At 44.8% G+C, this 20,857-nt stretch overlaps 2 pseudogenes; both read left to right on the plus strand.

The window, feature by feature from the left end:
• The first annotated feature begins 838 nt into the window (after nt 1–838).
• On the plus strand, nt 839–949 carry LOC142155734 (U2 spliceosomal RNA; annotated as a pseudogene).
• Nucleotides 950–1,562: 613 nt separating this feature from the next.
• The window catches only part of LOC142150801 (uncharacterized), a 712,033-nt pseudogene continuing 692,738 nt past the window's right edge, over nt 1,563–20,857 (plus strand).

A 20,857-nucleotide genomic window follows, 5' to 3' on the forward strand; every position in this document is an offset into this window, starting at 1 on the left:
CTACTTAACCCCCATCTCCTCCCTTTGCTCGTCCTCCCTTCTCTCCTCTTGCCCTAACTGGTTCCTCTTGTGCCTGGTCTGTTTACCCTCCCTTAGGATGTAAGCTCATATGAGCAGGGCCCCCTCCCCTCCTGTCTCCATACCTGTTCTTCCGCTCCGTCTTTACTGCATATGACTAGCCGGAGATTCTGAAGTATTGGTACTTTTTGTTCATTGTTCTGTATGGTTTCACCCTGTATAGTCTACTGTTAGTACTGTGTGCGGCGCTGCGGATACCTTGTGGTGCCTAACAAATAAATGATAATAATAATGATAATGATAATACTAATAATAATAATAATAATAATACTGTATTTAAGCACACAGTTAAACAATGAGATCACACTAACCTTGCATCCCATTTACAAATATATCTCCTCAAACAAAAAGGAGCTCAAAGTCTTTGTTTGTGCCCAAGGTGAACCAGTTGTAACACAGTTTAGCAATGGTCATTGTGTATCAAAGTCTTATTAGGATCAACACCTAGATAAGAAGAGGGAATTGTGTCCTGCAAGTTATTTAGCATCTCATTTAGGGTTAGAAGCAAAGCAAAAAAGCAGCAAACTTGCTCCTGGACAAATCATGTTGCAATGCAAGGTGTGCAAATGCTTTATTTTATATTTTTGCCTGCAGGGAAAATACTGGCTGCTTTTGTATGTAGTGCACAAATACTGGACAGCTTTGTTTTTACACTGTAATTTAGAGCTGAGCTAGGACATGCCCTACTTCAAATCTACATCTGGCCGTACAGTTTAATTTTGACAAGCCCATGCAGTGCAATATGGTTTAACTAAGATGCTCCACTTCTCGGCCTTTTGGCTAAGATCAAGTGTAGTATCTGTTCTTATCAGTTTACCAACTACCCGGTGGAGGTTATGCTGAGTGTGGCTCATCCGATAGCGCACTCTAACATCGGTGAGGGGCTGATGTAGACTCTGCTGCATGGTGCACTTGTCTCTCTCCTGCCCAAAACCCAGAGGACATACCTGAGTGTGGCTCATCCGATAGCACATTCTAACCCTGGTGAGGAACTGTTTGAGACTTGTGTTACCCGATCGAAGCCGGCCAGGAGCAAGAAGACCGACCCCTGCCTGCCGGGAAGAAGACGCCGGGAGCACCTCCAGCTGAAGAAGCCCTCCTCTCCTCGGGCCCTGCTCCAGTGGAAGAAGCGCCTCCTCTTCAGCGGAAGCCCCTGCTCCTCTCTACCCAGCGGGAGGATATCTGCACTGCTCCCTCCACCCCAGAAGACCAGCCTCTCTGTCCCAGGAAGAGCCAGGACGATGGCCTCAGCTACTGCAGCTCCTGCCTCCACCCCTGCTCCTGCCCCTGGGAAGAAGGGAGGAAAGACCACCGCCCCGAAGTTTTTCCCTGTGGCCGGAACCTCTGCCTCCACTGCCCCTGCTACTGCTGGACAAGGCCAGCCCAGGAAGGACACCCCCCAGAAGACCCCCACTCTGGAACCCTGGATGAGGCAGACCGTGGTCCTGAAGCTGAAGGAAGTGGAAGGAAGTGTCCCAGACATGATGGCTGAGACTTTCGGTAAGAAGATGATCCTGGACCAGGGCTTCTCCAAGGCTGAAACCCTCAGCGTGCAGAATTACCTGAAAGGGATCTGGTACATCACCTTCACCTCCATTGCCATCTGTAAGAGGTACTGGGAGGCAGTGAAGACTGCGAGACCGGAGTCTCCCTTCTCCCGCTTCGTGGGGAACTGCCCCATCCAGAGAGAGGAGAGAAGAGTCACGGTCTCCATGAGAAATCCTCACACCCCTGGTAAGGACATTGCTACCTTCCTGAGCCGCTTCTGCTCTGTGGTCAAGGACCCCTCCAAGATCCTGGATGTCAACGGCTTCTGGACAGGCAAGTGGTCCATCATTATCAGACTGAGGAAAGACAGCACGGCAACTGACTGACTCCAACACCTGCCATCAAGCTTTGCCCTGGGCGGCTCTGCCGGCCTTCTTCACTATGCCGATCAGCCGAGGAACTGCAGGAAATGCGGTGAAGCGGACCACATGGCGAGAAGCTGCAAAGTCTCAGCCTGCAGGAACTGCAAGGTGGCGGGGCACGAGACCAAGGATTGCCCATGAAAATTGTCCTGCAACCTCTGCGGCCTGGCCAGCCACATCTACAGGGACTGCCCCCACAGGGCCAGAACCTACGCTGCAGCTGCCGGGATTGGACTGCCGGAAAGTGGACCTGCCCCTGCCCTGCAGCCCAAGCCAGCCCAGAGGAAGCAACAGAAGCCCACACCGCAGCCAAGAGCTGGTAAGATATCTCCCACCCCTGTTGTGACAGCACCCCCCTCCCTCCCCGCTGTCACAACACCCCCCCCTGTAGTAGCACTAACCCCCTCCACCGCTACTGCAGCTCCCTCCCTTTCCCTGGAGGATTTCCCCCCCCCCCCTCCCCCCTCTTGTGTCTGCAGGTGATGAGAACAAACAAAGGAGGAAGAGGAAAGAGCTGGACAGCCCAGCTGGCGACTCTGACCCTTCCATGAAAAAGGCAATCGAGCTCGAAGAGGACCCTCTCCCGTCGGAGGGGGTCCTGGTAGAGATGGTGGATGAGTTGCTAGATTCCAAGCAGGAGGAGGAAGAATTCCTGCACTTACCCCACATCTGCCTATTCGACCAGCTAGAGGAGAAAGGTCTGCTCCCACCCGAAGGGGACACGGGCAGACCGGACCAAGTCCCACCGGACGAGGAGGGTAACTGATGTATTGACTGTGCTAACTCTCTTTTTCCTCCCAACTAATGGCTAACTTTTCTCTTTTTACCATTAATGTGAGGAGTGTGAAGGATAAGATTAGACGTCAGTCTGTGTTTACCTTTCTTGACAGTCAGAAATGTGATGTTTACATGTTGCAGGAATGTTCTCTCCCTTTCTCTAGTTCCTACAGGCATCTGGGGAGGCAGTGGTCTCACGGGCCCTCCTATTGGTCTGGGGGGAGTGACTGTAAGTCTGCAGGGGTCGCCATTCTTATCAGGGGAAGCCTCTTCACACTAGATTCCGTTCAGGAGTTTGTCTGCGGCAGATTGCTTATCGTAGATGGCTCCTGGGCGGGTGAGCCTATCAGGCTTATCTGTGTGTATGCATCCCCGGGTAAGAATGAGCGTTTGGAGCTTTTCCAGACCCTGCGGGCCCAGCTCGCAACCACCAGGGCGGTAGTGATGGCTGGGGACTTTAACTGTCCTATAGAGGAAGATGGTAGGAGTTCCTGTACTAATGCTAAACTTGATGTTTCTTCCAGGTTGTTGCAGGAGATGGTAGCCAAAGCATCCTTGCGGGATGCAGTGGGATCCATGAGGAGTGCTCAGTGCGTTCCCGGATTGACTTTGTGTTTACATCGAGAGCTGTAAGACAAAACAGGCATGTCATGGTTCCCTGCTTTTTCTCTGATCATAGGGCCATTCTCTTGGAAGGTGTTCTTGGTCACGGGTTTCCTCCCGGCCCTGGCTCTTGGAAGTTGAACTGCGCTCTGCTGGGAAAGGAAGAGGTGATGGTTGAGCTGAGGGATGCCTATGTAATGTGGAAAAATGACAAAATGTATTTTGACTGTATGTCTAACTGGTGGGAGTATGTCAAGGGCAAGTTTCGCAGTTTCTTTCAGGCTAAAGGCCGCCAACAGGCGTGTGAGAGGAAGAGAAACTTCAGGAGGCTTCAGCGTCAGCTGCAGTCCCTGCTGGATCTCCAACTTTGCGGCTGGGATGTGAAGGATGATCTGGCTGAGGCCAAGGGGGGCCTGAAAAGGCACTTCGAGGAAGAGGCCAGTCGCATCATCTTCCGTTCCAAGGTGGAGAATCTGGAGAAGGGTGAGAAATTCACTCCGGCCACACGCCCCTGACTGAACTGCGGGACGAGTCTGGCACCCCCAGGAGGGGGAAGGAGGGTGTCATGGGAGTCGTCACAGACTACTACGGCAAACTCTACTCTCCTAAGACTACAGACGACGCGGCTGAATCTTTCCTGTCAGGTATCACTAACCCCATTGATCCTACAGGTAGGGCAGCTATGGATGCCCCCCTCACCTTGGGGGAGCTGCACTCTGCCGCTAAATCCTTTAGGCCGGGCAGAACCCCGGGCAGTGATGGCCTCCCAGCCGAGCTCTATGTAGCGCTGTGGGACCTCATTGGCCCGGACCTGCTAGAGCTGTATGAGGAGATGGTGGTGGAGGGCAGGATGCCTCCTACTCTGAGAGGGCTTGATCACGACTTTGTATAAGCGCAAGGGAGAGAGATGTGACCTCAAAAATTGGAGGCCCATCTCCCTCCTGAACGTGGACTACAAGATTTTGGCCAAGGTACTAGCCAACAGGCTAAAGGTTGTCATTGGGCGAATTGTTCATCCTGATCAGACTTGTGGCATTCCTGGTAGAAGGATTGCAGACAGCCTTGCGCTGCTGAGGGACACGGTTCATTATATCAAAGACCGCCATGCACATGTGGCCCTGGTCAGTCTTGATCAGGAGAAGGCCTTTGATCGTGTCTCTCATGGTTTTATGCGTAAGGTTCTGTGCAGGTTTGGATTGGGTGATATGTTTTGTTCTTATGTTAACCTGATGTACCTTGATATTTACAGCTCGGTGTTGGTGAACGGCTGGAAGACTGACCCCTTCTCCATCATGTCTGGGGTCAGACAAGGCTGCCCTCTTTCACCTCTCCTTTTTGTCTGTTGTATAGAGCTCTTTGCGATGTCCATCAGGCAAAACCCAGAGATTAGAGGGATCACCGCACCGGGTCCAGACCGACTAGAGGCCAAGTGTTTGCTCTACATGGACGACGTCACTGTCTTCTGCGCTGATCAGCGTTCGGTGGCAGCACTCGTCCAGACCTGCAACAACTTCGGCCAAGCTTCAGGGACAAAGGTCAACTGCGGGAAGTCAGAGGCGATGCTGTTTGGTCAGTGGCATCTGTCATCCCCGCTACATTCCCCTTCACAATCAAGCCGGACTTTATCAAAATCCTTGGAGTTTGGTTTGGTGGAGAGGAGGCGGCCCTGAAGTGCTGGGAAGAGAGACTGGCGACAGTCAGGCAAAAGATTGGACTGTGGAGCCTCAGACTCCTTACCATCGAAGGGAGAGCACTGGTGCTGCGCAACGAGATTCTTCCCGTTCTTCAGTACACGGCCCAAGCTTGGCTACCTCTTGCTGCCGTCTGTAAGACCATCACGAGGACAGTCTTTCACTTCATCTGGGGCTCCAAAATGGACAGAGTGAAGCGGTCAGTTATGTACAAGGAGCCCCACAAAGGTGGGAAAGGGATCCCTGATATCCCCACCATGCTGCGGGCCTTCTTTGTTTGCAACTGTATCCGTAGGACACTCCTTGAAAAGAACGTTTGCTCTGCTGGGAAGTCCATGTCCCGCTTTTTCCTTCTTCCTCTTTGGAGGAAACTTGGTTGGGACAAGTGGGACAGCTCCTTCCCTTACAACTGGACTACACCTTGGTTTTACCTGGATGTTGGACAATTTGTGAGGGAGCACCATCTGGAGGGACTTAAACCAGACTTGTGGAAACCTAAAACTATCCACAAGTTCATCAGAGCTAAGGACATTATGGAGTCTGTTCCAGGGCTTCCTGTGGCCACGGCCAAACATGTTTGGGAGAATGTGGCCTCTAAGAGACTGACTAATGGACATAAAGACATTGCATGGATGGCCATTCAGGGGGGTTTGCCTCTCAGGACATTTATGCACTCCCGGAACCTGTGCAGATATGTTCACTGCCCCTTTTGTATTACCAAGAGGGAGACTGCTCAACATATCTTTTGGGACTGTCACACTGCACAGGCATTGTTGGATGCCCTGGAACATGAACTTAAGGACAGTGTGCCCAGGACTTGCCTTTCATACCATTCGGTATTGTATGGATTATTTCCTGGGACTCACACCGTTGAGGCAATCCAGGAGGCCTGGCGCCTTATGAACTGTTTTAAGGATGCTATGTGGCTTGCCAGGAACCGCCTCATCTTGAAGCGGGAGAAGATGACCATCCAGGACTTTCGCAGGCTTATCCATAGCCTGTTAAGAGACTATAACACCCTTGACAGTCCTGAGGAAGATGAAGACGACAATTGATTGATTGTTGTCTCCTCTTCTCCTCCTCCCCATTGTGTCTATTTCCAATAAAAAAACTTTGGTTTGTGCTCCCCTCCCTCCCCCCCTCCAACCCATTCCCCCTCACAGCATGAAGTATTATTGAATGTCATGTCTATTTATGCACCCTTCCTTTTGTGTCTGTTCTCAATAAAAACTTTTTGCTCGTGACTCCATCACCCTACCCCTCTCACCTACCTCCCCCTCACATCCAATGTTATTTTATTGCACTGTGATACGCTTTAAAGTTTGAATGGTTAGTGCAGTACTTGATGTATATAGTGTAGGATGTCATGTCTTGTACTTTATGCCCTGTATTGTACTAAAACGTATGCATGATCATGTCTTACGGTGTACTGTGTACACTTGAATGAAATGTATGAACTGTGTTTTTTGTACTTTATACAAAATAAAGCTACTTTTTCAATCAAAAAAAATGGTTTAACTAAGATGCAATTTTTCTCCTTTTTTTGCTTTGCTAAAAAAATGAGGTCCTTAGTGTTCTCTTTATTTCCACCCATGAGATGATAGTCTACAAATGTATTTTCAATAAATGTATTTAGTGCTTTTAAATTAAATAATGTTAAAATGCATCAATTATTTATTTTAAACATAGTAAAAGGAAACAATGCAGTCCCAGGTACTTGTAACTTGAAGTTACCCTCCCAGAAACCTGGATTTCAGGCGCAGAGAGCCACACACCTGCCACTGGTGCACATGGCATTCAAGGGTCCTTTTAGGGAAGATTTGTTGACGTGGGCCTAGAACTGGAAGCACATGTTCTGACATTATGCACAAGGGCAATGTTGGGAGATAAGGGGATATGTATCACAGAAATGATGAAGGATGTTTACTACAGAGGTGATGGCACACCTAACAAATTTAGGGCTATGTCCCGCTGTCCTGCCCAGGGACAAGTTTGTCCCGCGGGTGGCAATGTTGGGGGAATGGAAGTATGTAATGGGCCGCCTAGCGCTTTACAGCACTAAGCAGCCCTTTGGGGGCGTGGCCACACCCTTGTCATGATGTGGCTTCACCTCCATTGTGCCGTGGTCACGCCCCGTGTCCAGCTGCCGAGGACAGAGGTGAGGGGGGAGCAAAGTAATAAGTTATTACAGAGTTGAAGGGGCAATGTGTCACTACAGACGGGGGAATTATTTTATTATGATCATTTATTTATAAAGCGTCTACATATTATGCAGTGCTGTACTGTGAGGGGTTCTTAATAAAATATTATGTACAATGTCATGAAACAGAAGGAAAAGGTGGACCTACCATGATAAGCTTAGGGAGGAATTCAATTTGAAACAATGAGCTGCCAAACATCACTGTGATTTCTGGCTGCATTCATTATCGGATACTATGGTACCTGAACATCACTGATTTTCCTGTGCAGCTCTATAGGATACAAGAAAAAAATCTGTAATTTACCTTGTTGCAGAGTGTCTTCACAACTGTTCCGAAAGCAATTTGTGGCACAACACAGGGAATTAAATTCCCCTTTAAGAGTACAAGAGGTGTGGGGAACAATTTATACATAAGGTAGTTTGCATTTCATTATTATGGCTTATTCCTTACGTGATGTGACCCCATCAGGGCCGAAACTAGCACGTTTGGCGCCCTTCTCCAAAAAAATAAATATGCAATAAAATTTTATATTTTTGGCAAATTAGTTGGTAAGAAATATGAGAAAAAAATAGCTCCTCCATCACTTTTTTGCCCCTCCATTACACTGTGCCACCCCATCATTATACTGTGCCCCCTCATCATCAAAATTTTGCTCCTCCATCACAATGTGTTCCACCATCATCACACTGAATCCTTCCTTCGGCATACTTTTACTCCTCTGTCACTTTACTCCTTCATCACACTGTGTCCCTCCTTCATCACATTTTTGTTCCTCCATCACAATGTGTCCCTCCTTCATCACACTGTACCCCCTCCTTCATCACACTGTGCCTCTTTATTACACTGTGCTGCCTTTATCAAACTGCCCCTTTCATCACATTCTTGTTCTTACCTGGTCCCGCCGACCACTCACTCCGTCTTCATTTTGGGTCTGCGCATGCGTCCTATTGAGCTTCAGCCTGTAAAGATTCCTCCCAGAGGCCGTGTATACCCCCTGTCTTTACCTGAGACACAGTCCATGTCTGAATACATCAAAGAAAATTTTCAACGGGGCTTCATCAGACCTTCCTCCTCGCCCGCTGGAGCGGGTTTCTTCTTCTTAAAGAAGAAAGATTGCTCCCTGAGGCTGTGTATTGACTACCGGGGACTCAACGCCATAACCATCAAAAACCGTTACCACATTCCTCTCATTACAAAGCTTTTTGACCATATCAAAGGTGCCAAACTCTTCACCAAATTAGATCTTCGAGGAGCCTATAACCTCATTAGGATCAAATCAGGGGAAGAGTGCAAAACTGCGTTTAATACACGTGACGGTCATTACGATTACGTTTTAATGCCGTTCGGTCTGTGCAATACACCCGCTGTATTTCAAAGTTTTGTTAATGAAATATTCAGAGACCTTCTCTATATATGTGTGGTCTCGTATCTTAACGACATTTTGATTTTCTTTCAAGATATCTCTTCTCACCGCCTCCATGTGGCAGAAGTTCTCTCCAGGTTACGTCTAAACTGACTTTTATGTAAACTTGAAAAATGTTCTTTTGAACTTCGTCAAATGCCTTTCCTAGGTTACATTGTATCTGGATCCGGATTACGAACGGACCCTGATAAAGTCAATGCAATTCTGGATTGGCCCCTTCCGTTAGGCCTCAAGCCCATTCAACGGTTCCTCGGGTTTGCCAATTATTACAAGTGTGTCGAAGTCAGCAAATTGATAAAGTCATTTCAATTAATATCGAGCAAACTTGGTTGTCTTTGTCTGAAAAGATGCGTAGAGCACGCTACGGCGTGGAAGGGTGTATCCAGCCGCAACATGTGGAAATAATTTTTTTTACACTTTTACACATATTCGCACAAACACACACACTTGTAATTAGTAGACATTAATTGTAGTTGCAACACATAGTTATTTATGCCAAAATATAGTGGTATTTATGTTTAATATTATAAGTTATATGCATGTTAGTGAAACATATGGTTCAGGTTGTAGGAAATGTGTCATATCTGGTATCATTTTACTCCCCTACTCATCAGCAGTTGTCCGGTTCTTTCGCAGAAAAGATCGCAAATTGCATACTCTAGCGATATTGGGGAATAAATGTTTAAAGTGATACTGTCAGGATGAGAGCATAAATCTGATATGCTGAAATAGAATATTGAATGTCAGGTCCCAAATAAATCCTTGCATAAAAACCTAAATTAACTTGATCTTCAACTCAGATAAATGTGTTGCCAAATGAGCCCAGTAGGAGGTAATTGAGTTAGGCAAACCCTTTGTGAAGAGACCAGCTTAAGATATGCAGATCACAGACATCCATTGTATTTGATCATGTATTTCCCTAGCTAAGGGACTTCCTTTCAACAGGGTTGGAAACACAAACTAACCCCTGGGTGTAAATTGGAGAGCCATATGCCTAGGTGCGAATCTTGGAGACTCTTGTATAAAAATCTGCATGACCTTTATGCAGGTATATAGAAATATGAACTTGAAAGGAAATGCCTTCATTTTTCATATTTTGGAAAATCCCTCTGCCACTCCGTACTGAGAAACAAAAACCACACCAGGGTTTTAAAACATAGATACCAACTACACAGGGAACAGCCATAGTCACATGTATTTCAGGATGCGATTGGATATTGTTGTAATCTCATATTTGGTATTTAAATGTGCGGAAAATTATGATTGGTTTATTGAAGGTAAAGTTATGTCTCTGGGAGGTATCTGAGGAAAGCTAAGACCGGTCAAAACTTAGGAATAGTTTGAACAAACCTGAGGTGACACCCAGGGGACATTTCCGCCCCCCACGTTAGCATTCACGCTGCCCTTGTGAATGCCGTCCCATTTGAGTTTGCTTAAAAACCTGTGTCTGGAGGGACAAAGGGTCAGACTTTTGGAGAGATCAAGTTACATTGATAAGCTGTCCATCTTCCTAGCCAATTCCTATTGGCCAGAATGCAATTCATGTAAGTGCAAATCTGAATGTAATCCTTTTTATTTTAAACTGTGTTTGCTTGTTATGTCAATATATTAATTGTTTATTCATTATTTTTCTTTATATCTAAATGCCCTGTATTTTCGTATATTAAATCTAAAATTTAATAAGTTGCGTCCTTGATACTCTAACGGATTCATTAGCCTAGCCTGTTTAGAAGAGATTGCTCGTCCAGGTTAACCCTTGGAATGCCAGTGTGTGATTTGTTGATACATTTGATTAACAAGCTGTGTGTGCTTGTATTTGTGTAACAGTCTGGAGGTGTGAAGAGGTAACCATGTGTGTGCTGGTGTGGGTCTTGCTAGTTTGTGGAACTAGAAGCCTGTGTGCTAGTGTGGGACAGTATATTGGGGTCCTATTGCCCGTACCCAATAGGTGGTGGCTGAACTTGAAGTGTCTGGGGGTGTGAGAGCGTTGTGTTTGGGGGCGATTCCGTAGGTCTAGAACCTGTGTGATAGGTGAGAGAGACCCCAAAGTCATGGCAACTGGTTCGTGAGACTGACTATAAAATGCTAATAGACTAGTTGAAACTGTATTCTTGGCGGGAAAGTCGGAGCACATCCCCTGGAGAGATGACCCCCACCTTTGGATATTTTGGTTTGAACTGGCCTATGATCTGCAACATCCTGGACCTTCCTGAAACCTGGACCAATAGAAGCAAGCCACATCATCTGCATTGTTTTACTGTATTTCTGACTGCATATAAGCAGAGGCTCTTGATCTAGTGAGCAGTCTTCTTTGACCACAGAATGACTGTTCACTGGATCTAGGGCGCCTGCGATAAGTAACGGCTGTACTTATTTTATTTCGCTTGAATTATTCTGCTTTTTTTGAATAATAAATATCTTTGTGCGTTGGAAACACAAATCGAGGTTCGACAATCGTTATTGGATAGCGACAAAACATGCATAACATGTGACTCATCAAAAGTTATTCCACCATTGTGGCTCCTATTGTGACTCTTACCCGGAAAAGTTCTAATCCCAAATCTTGGCCCATAGCCGCCTTAGAGGCCTTTGAATTCTTTAAGAACGCTTTCGCTTCTGCACCTATTCTCAGACAACCAGACACCTCCCTTCTGTTCTTTCTGGAGATTGATGCCTTCAACGTGGGCATAGGAGCAGCTCTTTCTCAGAAGTCACCTCGAGGGCAGTTTCATCCTTGTGCCTTCTTTTCTAGGAAATTTCTTCCTGCGGAGAGGAACTATGCCAATGGGGACAAGGAATTGCATGCCATCAAGGCAGCTCTCATCGAATGGCGTTATCTTTTGGAGGACGCTCGACACCCAGTTACCACTTTTACTGACCATAAGAACCTTCTGTATCTTCAATCAGCGCAATGCCTGAATCCCAGACAAGCACGATGGTTGCTCTTCTTTTCCCATTTTGACCTCTGCATAACCTTCAAGCCTGGGGACAAAAACAAGAGAGCTGATGCACTATCCCATGCATTTCCCTCGGACACTTTTTCGGAGGAAAGTCCTTCTCGTCCCATCCTGGACCCCAAATGTCTTGTTTCCTCCACTGTGCTCAAATCTCCTGTCCTTCCACCTGGGAAGACTTTAGCTTCCTCTGGTCTCCGCAAAAGACTCCTGAAACATTTCCATTCTACTCGCTTCTCTCCGCTCCCCTCAGTGACTCTTTACCTGTCATCTGTGCCCACCCTCTTGGGCCATAGTTACCTGCCTGTACTCACTTTTCCCCTCCCTCTCTTTCTTGCTGTGACTGAGCCCCCAGAGTTATAGTGCTTACTGTTACTTGTACTGTGCTGTTTCACCTTGTACTGTGCCATTGTTTGTCCTTGTACGGCGCTAAGGATACTTTTTGGCGCCCTATAAATAAAAATTAATAATAATAATAATAATTAATACTCATTTGTCCAGGCACACTGAGGTTCGCAAAACCATTTGAACTGGTGTCTAGAAATTACTGGCGGCCAAGCCTTCACTCTGATATCAGGCACTTCGCTTCCTCCTGTGATGTTTGCGCCCAACACAAGTCTACTCACCAGCCTACCTCTGGCCAGTTACTTCCATTACCCAGGTACCTTGGACCCATATCAGTATGGACTTTATTAATGATTTTCCACCCAGCAAGGAATGTACCACCATATGGGTTGTGGTGGATCGGTTTTCCAAAATGGCCTATTTTATTCCTCTACCTGGTCTACCATCCTCTCTGGCGCTGGCATCTCATTTTGTTAAAGAAATATTCTGTCTGCATGGCTGTCCTACCGAAATAGTCTCGGACAGGGGCGTCCAGTTTGTGTCTAAGTTCTGGAGGTCTCTCTGCAAATTGTTGGGAATTAAATTGAATCTATCATCCACATACCATCCACAATCCAATGGGCAGACCGAATGTGTGAACCAGGATTTAGAGACTTGCCTCAAGATGTTCCCTTCTGCCAATCAAGACAACTGGGTTGATCGCCTACCCTGTGCCGAATTCGCCCACAATAATGCTTTTCATGAATCTACCACTTCTCCCTTTTTTGTGGTCTATGGACATCATCCTACTCTTCCAAAATATTCATCCCTAACACCCACCCACCCAGGTCTTTCTGCTGTTGATACGTTACACTGGAATTTTCTTTCCATCTGGATATCCTCCAGTCGATACAAACTATCCGCCGATAAGAAACAACGAGTATTTCCTATCTTTAGAGTCGGAGATAAGGTGTGGCTATCCACCAAAAATATACGTCTCAAGGTTCCGTGTATGAAATTGGCTCGCAGTTCATTGGTCCTTACAGTATTTCTTGGGTCATGAATCCTACTTGTTTCAAATTACGGTTACCCACCTCATTTCATATTTCTAATTCCTTTGATGTCTCCCTGTTGAAACCTCTGAGCATTAATCGTTACTCATCTGTATCGTCCTTCACCGTTCCAAAAATTCATCAGGAGGAGGAGTTCGAACTCAAGTAAATCCTGGACTCCAAGTATTACAAAGAAGGCTTGAAGTATCTGGTGGATTGGAAGGATTTTGGTCCTGAGGAGCGCTCCTGGGTGCGTGCCTCCGACATTCACGCACCTATTGTTGGAAAGATTTCATAAGAAGTTTCCCATGAAGTCTAGCAGTAGGCGTGCAGTGCCCACCTTTAAAGGGGGGATAACTGTCAAACCCCGGGCAATCGGGCTACACACCCGATCCCCAGCGCTTTTACCTGGGCCCGCTGACTGCTCGCTCTGTCCTGGCCACAGCCATCTTCATTTCGGGTCTGCGCATGCGCAGACCTGATCTAGTCATTCCTTCTGCTCCATTCCCATTGGCTAAGGGTTTTGGCTCCAAAGTTTAAAAGGCACTTCCTACTGATGTTTTGCTTCCTGTTCTTTTAGTTACCTCCTAGGTGCTAGACATGGCTCCTCTTCTCCTGCTGACTACAGAACTGACACTCCATAGTGTACTCGCCGCTTTCTCAGTGGTAACCTGTTGTCCGCAGAGCTGACACTCTACTGAGTTCTTCACTATCATTCCAGTGTTACCCTGCTGATTACAGAACTGACACTCCACTGTGTATTTGCCGCTATCCTAGTGGTAACCTGTAGTCCGCAGAGCTGACATTCTACTGTGTATTTCACCGCCTTTCCAGTGGTAACCTGCTGATTCCAGAACTGACACTCCACAGGGTTCTTGCCGCCATCCCAGTGGTAACCTGTTGTCCGCAGAGTTGACACTCTACTGAGTACTTCACCGCCTTTCCAGTGGTAACCTGTCTACTGCAGAACTAACACTTCATAGTTTATTTGCTATCATCTCTCCAGTGGTACCTTGCCGATCCCCACTCCTCTTCTCCTCGTGTTGTCTGCCATTGCTGACCATCTTTGCATGTTCTCCTAAGGGGCTTCGCCTGGCACTCTTAGTATGAGCCTCGACCTGTGGGAAAGACGCAGCAAAGGCCAAACCACCTTGCGGCGGTTCCTGGTGAATACCGTCTCCCCATTAGGCTCCGCGCCTTACTTGAGTAGTGCAAATCTGGGGAAACCAAAGGATCCATTTCTTCAACCGTGACAGCACCGCTCCTATGGTGTATGCATTCAATAACACAAAATATACTGTAGCGCTCAGCCAACCTCAATATACTACCTATAACGTCAGAAACCCTTATTCAAACTTGTAATAATCACATCTAACCAGCAACATAGTACAAAGTACAACCATGTGCAATCCTCAGTTATAGTTCGTTATATACCGTGGCTTCTGTTGTACACTTCATGTGTTTGGACCTCACCGATATTGTCCCCGTTCCATGCAAGTCAAAAGAAAACACACCATCAGCTTCCAGAATGATATAACAGACAAATATAGTGTATTACATACATGAAGCGCTTCCTTATTTGGCACTTGATATTATTCCACACAACACGAATGGCATTCAGCTGTAGAAATCTCTATATGAAAGAAATTAACCTCACATAGTGTATTACAGTGTATAACATGTGGGAATTAATATGGGATAGATGTGCAGTAATCTAAGGATCCACCATCCAGACACCGCGTTGACCCCGTAGTATCTCCCCCCAAGGGTTTGAACTTACAAGATGTAACTCCAATATACGCAAAAAAAGTGTACTCATAGGATGGCTTCCTTCTCCCACCGAATTCGATGTTATTCCGTCGATACCACTTCCGCTTCTCTCATCACCCAATGTAAATATATATAGAGAAGAAAAACAATCTAGTGTTTTACCCTTTATTTAAAACAGTACCAACAATAAAATAGAGAAACTGTACCGGAAGACAGATGTCAAAACAGCGTGTCAGAACAGCATACAATCATCAACGAGAGCCCCTCTCACGGACTTAACAAGTCGATACTACGGGGTCAACACGGTGTCTGGATGGTGGATCCTTAGATTACTGCACATCTATCCCATATTAATTCCCACATGTTATACACTGTAATACACTATGTGAGGTTAATTTCTTTCATATAGAGATTTCTACAGCTGAATGCCATTCGTGTTGTGTGAAATAATATCAAGTGCCAAATAAGGAAGCGCTTCATGTATGTAATACACTATATTTGTCTGTTATATCTATGTGGAATTTGTGGTAGTATTCCATTTACATACGAGAGGCTGCAAGCCATAGTGAAGCGCTAGACGCTCAGAATCTTTTACATTTGTTCCAGAATGATATACCCAAAAACTGAAGCTATCCGTTACTTACATGTAGGTTTAGGGGAGTCTAGTTCCGCTCGATGACCCATAACGGAACCGTCACTATGGAAACCCGGTCCCACAGGGTGTAAATTCTTGAAGTGACCACGGTGCTCTCGGGTTGATTATGAGGAACAGATGTCTTACTCAATGTCCACACTCATTCTTTGAATTCTGCAAAATTGAAATTGTGCTCTAACGGCTGCCTCTGCTCCTGCTGAGATGTGACTTTTACAACCATAGCAACATAATGACGAAGCTTGATTGGTAGAGTTTTGAAAAAAAAAGCCCCCATATGTCCTGTGTATACAGAATTACTGTGTGTGCTTGGTGGATACAGTCCTGTACAGTCCACAGTAATTCCATGTCCAGTATATATAAACCAACTGTGGTGAAACTACATATTCAAGCATGCCATGTCCGTTGCATTCATGGTATGCAAGGATACGTGAGACAAAAAGTTATCATAAAGTATACATATTACTAGATTTAATTTTTTTTCAGTGATTTATGCATAGTCATGTCCAAAAGTTTTGAGACTGACACAAGTATTGGCCTTCACAAAGTTTGCTGCTTCAGTGTTTTTAGATCTTTTTGTCAGATGTTACTATGGTATACTGAAGTAAAATTACAAGCATTTCATAAGTTTCAAAGGCTTTTATTGACAATTACATTAAGTTTATGCAAAGAGTCAATAATTGCAATGTTGACCCTTTTTTTTTTTTTAAGACCTCTGCAATTTGCTCTGGCATCCTGACAATCAACTGCTGAGCCACATACTGACTCATGACCACCTTTGCTTGCCTAATCAATGCTTGGAGTTTGTCAGAATTAGGTTTTTGTTTGTCCACCTGCTTCTTGAGGATTGACCACAAGTTCTCAGTGGGATTAAGGTCTGGGGAGTTTCCTGGCCATGGACCCAAAATTTCGATGTTTTGATCCCCGAGCCACTTAGTTATCACTTTTGCCTTATGGCAAGGTGCTCCATCATGCTGGAAAAGGCACCAAACTGTCCTTGGACGGTTGGAAGAAGTTGCTCTTGGAGGATGTTTTGGTACCATTCTTTATTCATGGCTGTGTTCTTGGGCAAAATTGTGAGTGAGCCCACTCCCTTGGCTGAGAAGCAACCCCACACATGAATGGTCTCAGGATACTTTACTATTGGCATGACACAGGACTGATAGTAGCACTAATCTTTCCTTCTTCGGACAAGCCTTTTTCCAGATGCCCCAAACAATCTGAAAGGGGATTCATCAGAGAAAATGACTTTACCCCAGTCCTCAGTAGACCAATCACTGTACTTTTTGCAGATTATCAGTCTGTCCCTGATGTTATTCCTGGAGAGAAGCTTCTTGCTGGCCTTCTTGACTCCAAAAGTCTTCGCCTCACTGTGCATGCAGATGCACTCACACTGCATTTCCTGTGCAAGCTCTGCACTGGTGGTGCCCCGATCCCACAGCTGAATCAACTTCAGTCCTGGCGCTTGCTGGAAGATCTTGGCCGTCCTGAAGCCTTCTTCACAACTCTTGAACCTATCTTCTTGAAGTTCTTAATGATCCGATAAATAATTGATTTAGGTGCAATGTTACTAGCCACAATATCCTTGCCTGTGAAGCCTTTTTGTGTAAAGCAATGATGACTGCACATGTTTCCTTGCAGATAACCTTTGCTAACAGAGGAAGAACAATGATTTCAAGCACCACCCTCCTTTTAAAGCTTCCAGTCTGTTGTTCTAACTCAATCAGCATGACAGAGTGATCTCCAGCCTGATCACTCATGACATTCTGAAGTATATGCAAATTGCCATCATAAAAACTGAGGCAGCAAACTTTGTGAAAAATTATTTTGTGTCATTCTCAAAAATTTTGGCCATGACTGTATACTGGAAATAAAATTACTATAATGGAAACAGGCATCCAGCTATTCTATAACCAGTACATGTAAATCATAAAAAAAAATATTCTTTAAACAGTTATAACCAGGAGCAAATGCAGCCAAAGGATGCACCTGGACAAACTATGTTGTGGTGCAAGTAATGTAAATGCAATTTTTCTTTGCATGCAGTAAAAATACCATCTGATATTGCATGGTGCACATAAATACTGGCAAGCTTTATCTTAAAACTGCAATTTAGAGCTGGATTAGGACACCCACCCAACTGTTTGTGCCCCTTACAATGCAACATTGTTTTGCCAAGGTGCCATATTGCACCGTTCAGATGGGTTGACTTAATTCAAAATGATGCCTTTTATGTGTAGCTGCTAGTAATGTGTGTACAACACAATTCCATTAACTGGTCAAATGTTAGTCACTCCCCCACGCAGGCTGACCATTCCTCCCTTATGTGGAAAAAAAACAAGCCCGCGCTCGGTATATCCCACATTATATATGGTACAAGCTGCTTGGCAATAAGCCCGTGCTCGGTATATCCCATATTATATGTGGTACCAGCTGCGTGGCAATATAAATGCCCATATATGTATACAAAACAAAAGACAGTTGTCAGCCCTTATCCTTTACACTGCATATCTGTGTGTGTCTAGCAAAATGTAAACATGAGGTATTAGTTCATATTTTGAGCAAAAGATTTAAGCATGCATCCCAACGTCAAGGGCACCTCATTATATGCGGGTCCTACACTGACCTCTATGCTTTAAACACCATTAAAATACAGTTAAAATCAGATGCACTCACCTCACAAGTATAGGGGTTTACATCTAGCAAGGGCTGGCTTGTGAGCCACACACAAATGTGCCTTAAATAGGCTTAATGGACAGCTGCTATGACAAAAAGGCAATATTTTGAAACAAAACCAGAGAAAAACAAGCCCGCGCTCAGTATATCCCACATTTTATATGGTACCAGCTACTTGGCAATAAGCCTGCGCTTGGTATATCCCATATTCTATGTGGTACCAGCTGCGTGGCAATATAAATGCCCATATATGTATACAAAACAAAAGACAGTTGTCAGCGCTTATCCTTTACACTGCATATCTGTGTGTGTCTAGCAAAATGAAAACATGAGGTATTAGTTCATATTTTGAGCAAAAGATTTAAGCCTGCATCCCAGCGTCAAGGGCACCTCATTATATGCGGGTCCTACACTGACCTATATGCTTTAAACACCATTAAAATACAGTTAAAATCAGATGCACTCACCTCACAAGCATAGGGGTTTACATCTAGCAAGGGCTGGCTTGTGAGCCACACACAAATGTGCCTTAAATAGGCTTAATGGACAGCTGCTATGACAAAAAGGCAATATTTTGAAACAAAACCAGAGAAAAACAAGCCCGCGCTCAGTATATCCCACATTTTATATGGTACCAGCTACTTGGCAATAAGCCTGCGCTTGGTATATCCCATATTCTATGTGGTACCAGCTGCGTGGCAATATAAATGCCCATATATGTATACAAAACAAAAGACAGTTGTCAGCCCTTATCCTTTACACTGCATATCTGTGTGTGTCTAGCAAAATGAAAACATGAGGTATTAGTTCATATTTTGAGCAAAAGATTTAAGCCTGCATCCCAGCGTCAAGGGCACCTCATTATATGCGGGTCCTACACTGACCTATATGCTTTAAACACCATTAAAATACAGTTAAAATCAGATGCACTCACCTCACAAGCATAGGGGTTTACATCTAGCAAGGACTGGCTTGTGAGCCACACACAAATGTGCCTTAAATAGGCTTAATGGACAGCTGCTATGACAAAAAGGCAATATTTTGAAACAAAACCAGAGAAAAACAAGCCCGCGCTCAGTATATCCCACATTTTATATGGTACCAGCTACTTGGCAATAAGCCTGCGCTTGGTATATCCCATATTCTATGTGGTACCAGCTGCGTGGCAATATAAATGCCCATATATGTATACAAAACAAAAGACAGTTGTCAGCGCTTATCCTTTACACTGCATATCTGTGTGTGTCTAGCAAAATGAAAACATGAGGTATTAGTTCATATTTTGAGCAAAAGATTTAAGCCTGCATCCCAACGTCAAGGGCACCTCATTATATGCGGGTCCTACACTGACCTATATGCTTTAAACACCATTAAAATACAGTTAAAATCAGATGCACTCACCTCACAAGTATAGGGGTTTACATCTAGCAAGGGCTGGCTTGTGAGCCACACACAAATGTGCCTTAAATAGGCTTAATGGACAGCTGCTATGTCAAAAAGGCAATATTTTGAAACAAAACCAGAGAAAAACAAGCCCGCGCTCAGTATATCCCACATTATATATGGTACCAGCTACTTGGCAATAAGCCTGCGCTCGGTATATCCCATATTATATGTGGTACCAGCTGCGTGGAAATATAAATGCCCATATATGTAAACAAAACAAAAGACAGTTGTCAGCGCTTATAATTTACACTGCATATCTGTGTGTGTCTAGCAAAATGAAAACATGAGGTATTAGTTCATATTTTGATCAAAAGATTTAAGCCTGCATCCCAAAGTCAAGGGCACCTCATTATATGCAGGTCCTACACTGATCTATATGCTTTAAACACCATTAAATTACAGTTAAAATCAGATGCACTCACCTCACAAGTATAGGGGTTTACATCTAGCAAGGGCTGGCTTGTGAGCCACACACAAATGTGCCTTAAATAGGCTTAATGGACAGCTGCTATGACAAAAAGGCAATATTTTGCAACAAAACCAGAGAAAAACAAGCCCGCGCTCAGTATATCCCACATTATATATGGTACCAGCTACTTGGCAATAAGCCTGCGCCCGGTATATCCCATATTATATGTGGTACCAGCTGCGTGGCAATATAAATGCCCATATATGTATACAAAACAAAAGACAGTTGTCAGCCCTTATCCTTTACACTGCATATCTGTGTGTCTCTAACAAAATGAAAACATGAGCTATTAGTTCATATTTGGATCAAAAGATTTAAGCCTGCATCCCAACGTCAAGGGCACCTCATTAAATGCAGGTCCTACACTGACCTATATGCTTTAAACACCATTAAAATGCTGTTAAAATCAGATGCACTCACCTCACAAGTATAGGGGTTTACATCTAGCAAGGGCTGGCTTGTGAGCCACACACAAATGTGCCTTAAATAGGCAATATAAATGCCCATATATGTATACAAAAGAAAAAGACAGCCCCTTATGTAGAACCCTACCATTGGTTTTCCCAGTGCCCCCCCCCCCCCCCCCTCTTTATTTTGTATCCCCTGTGCCCAAACTCCAAAAATAATAATGGTTTCAGTTACCAAAAATAGTTTAGTTTTAGACAATTTAGTTTATCACATCTACTTTCTAATTGCAACAACTTGGGGCTAATTAGTTGTTAAGTGAAACGTGCACTATCTTACTGTTTTACTGTCTTGCTTATTAAATCGTGCTTGTACTGCTTTATATTTCCTGAACAGAGACTATGGCATGGTTTGATATTGTATAAT

The sequence above is a fragment of the Mixophyes fleayi genome, chromosome 4 (assembly GCF_038048845.1).
Source record: "Mixophyes fleayi isolate aMixFle1 chromosome 4, aMixFle1.hap1, whole genome shotgun sequence".
Classification (NCBI taxonomy): domain Eukaryota; kingdom Metazoa; phylum Chordata; class Amphibia; order Anura; family Limnodynastidae; genus Mixophyes; species Mixophyes fleayi.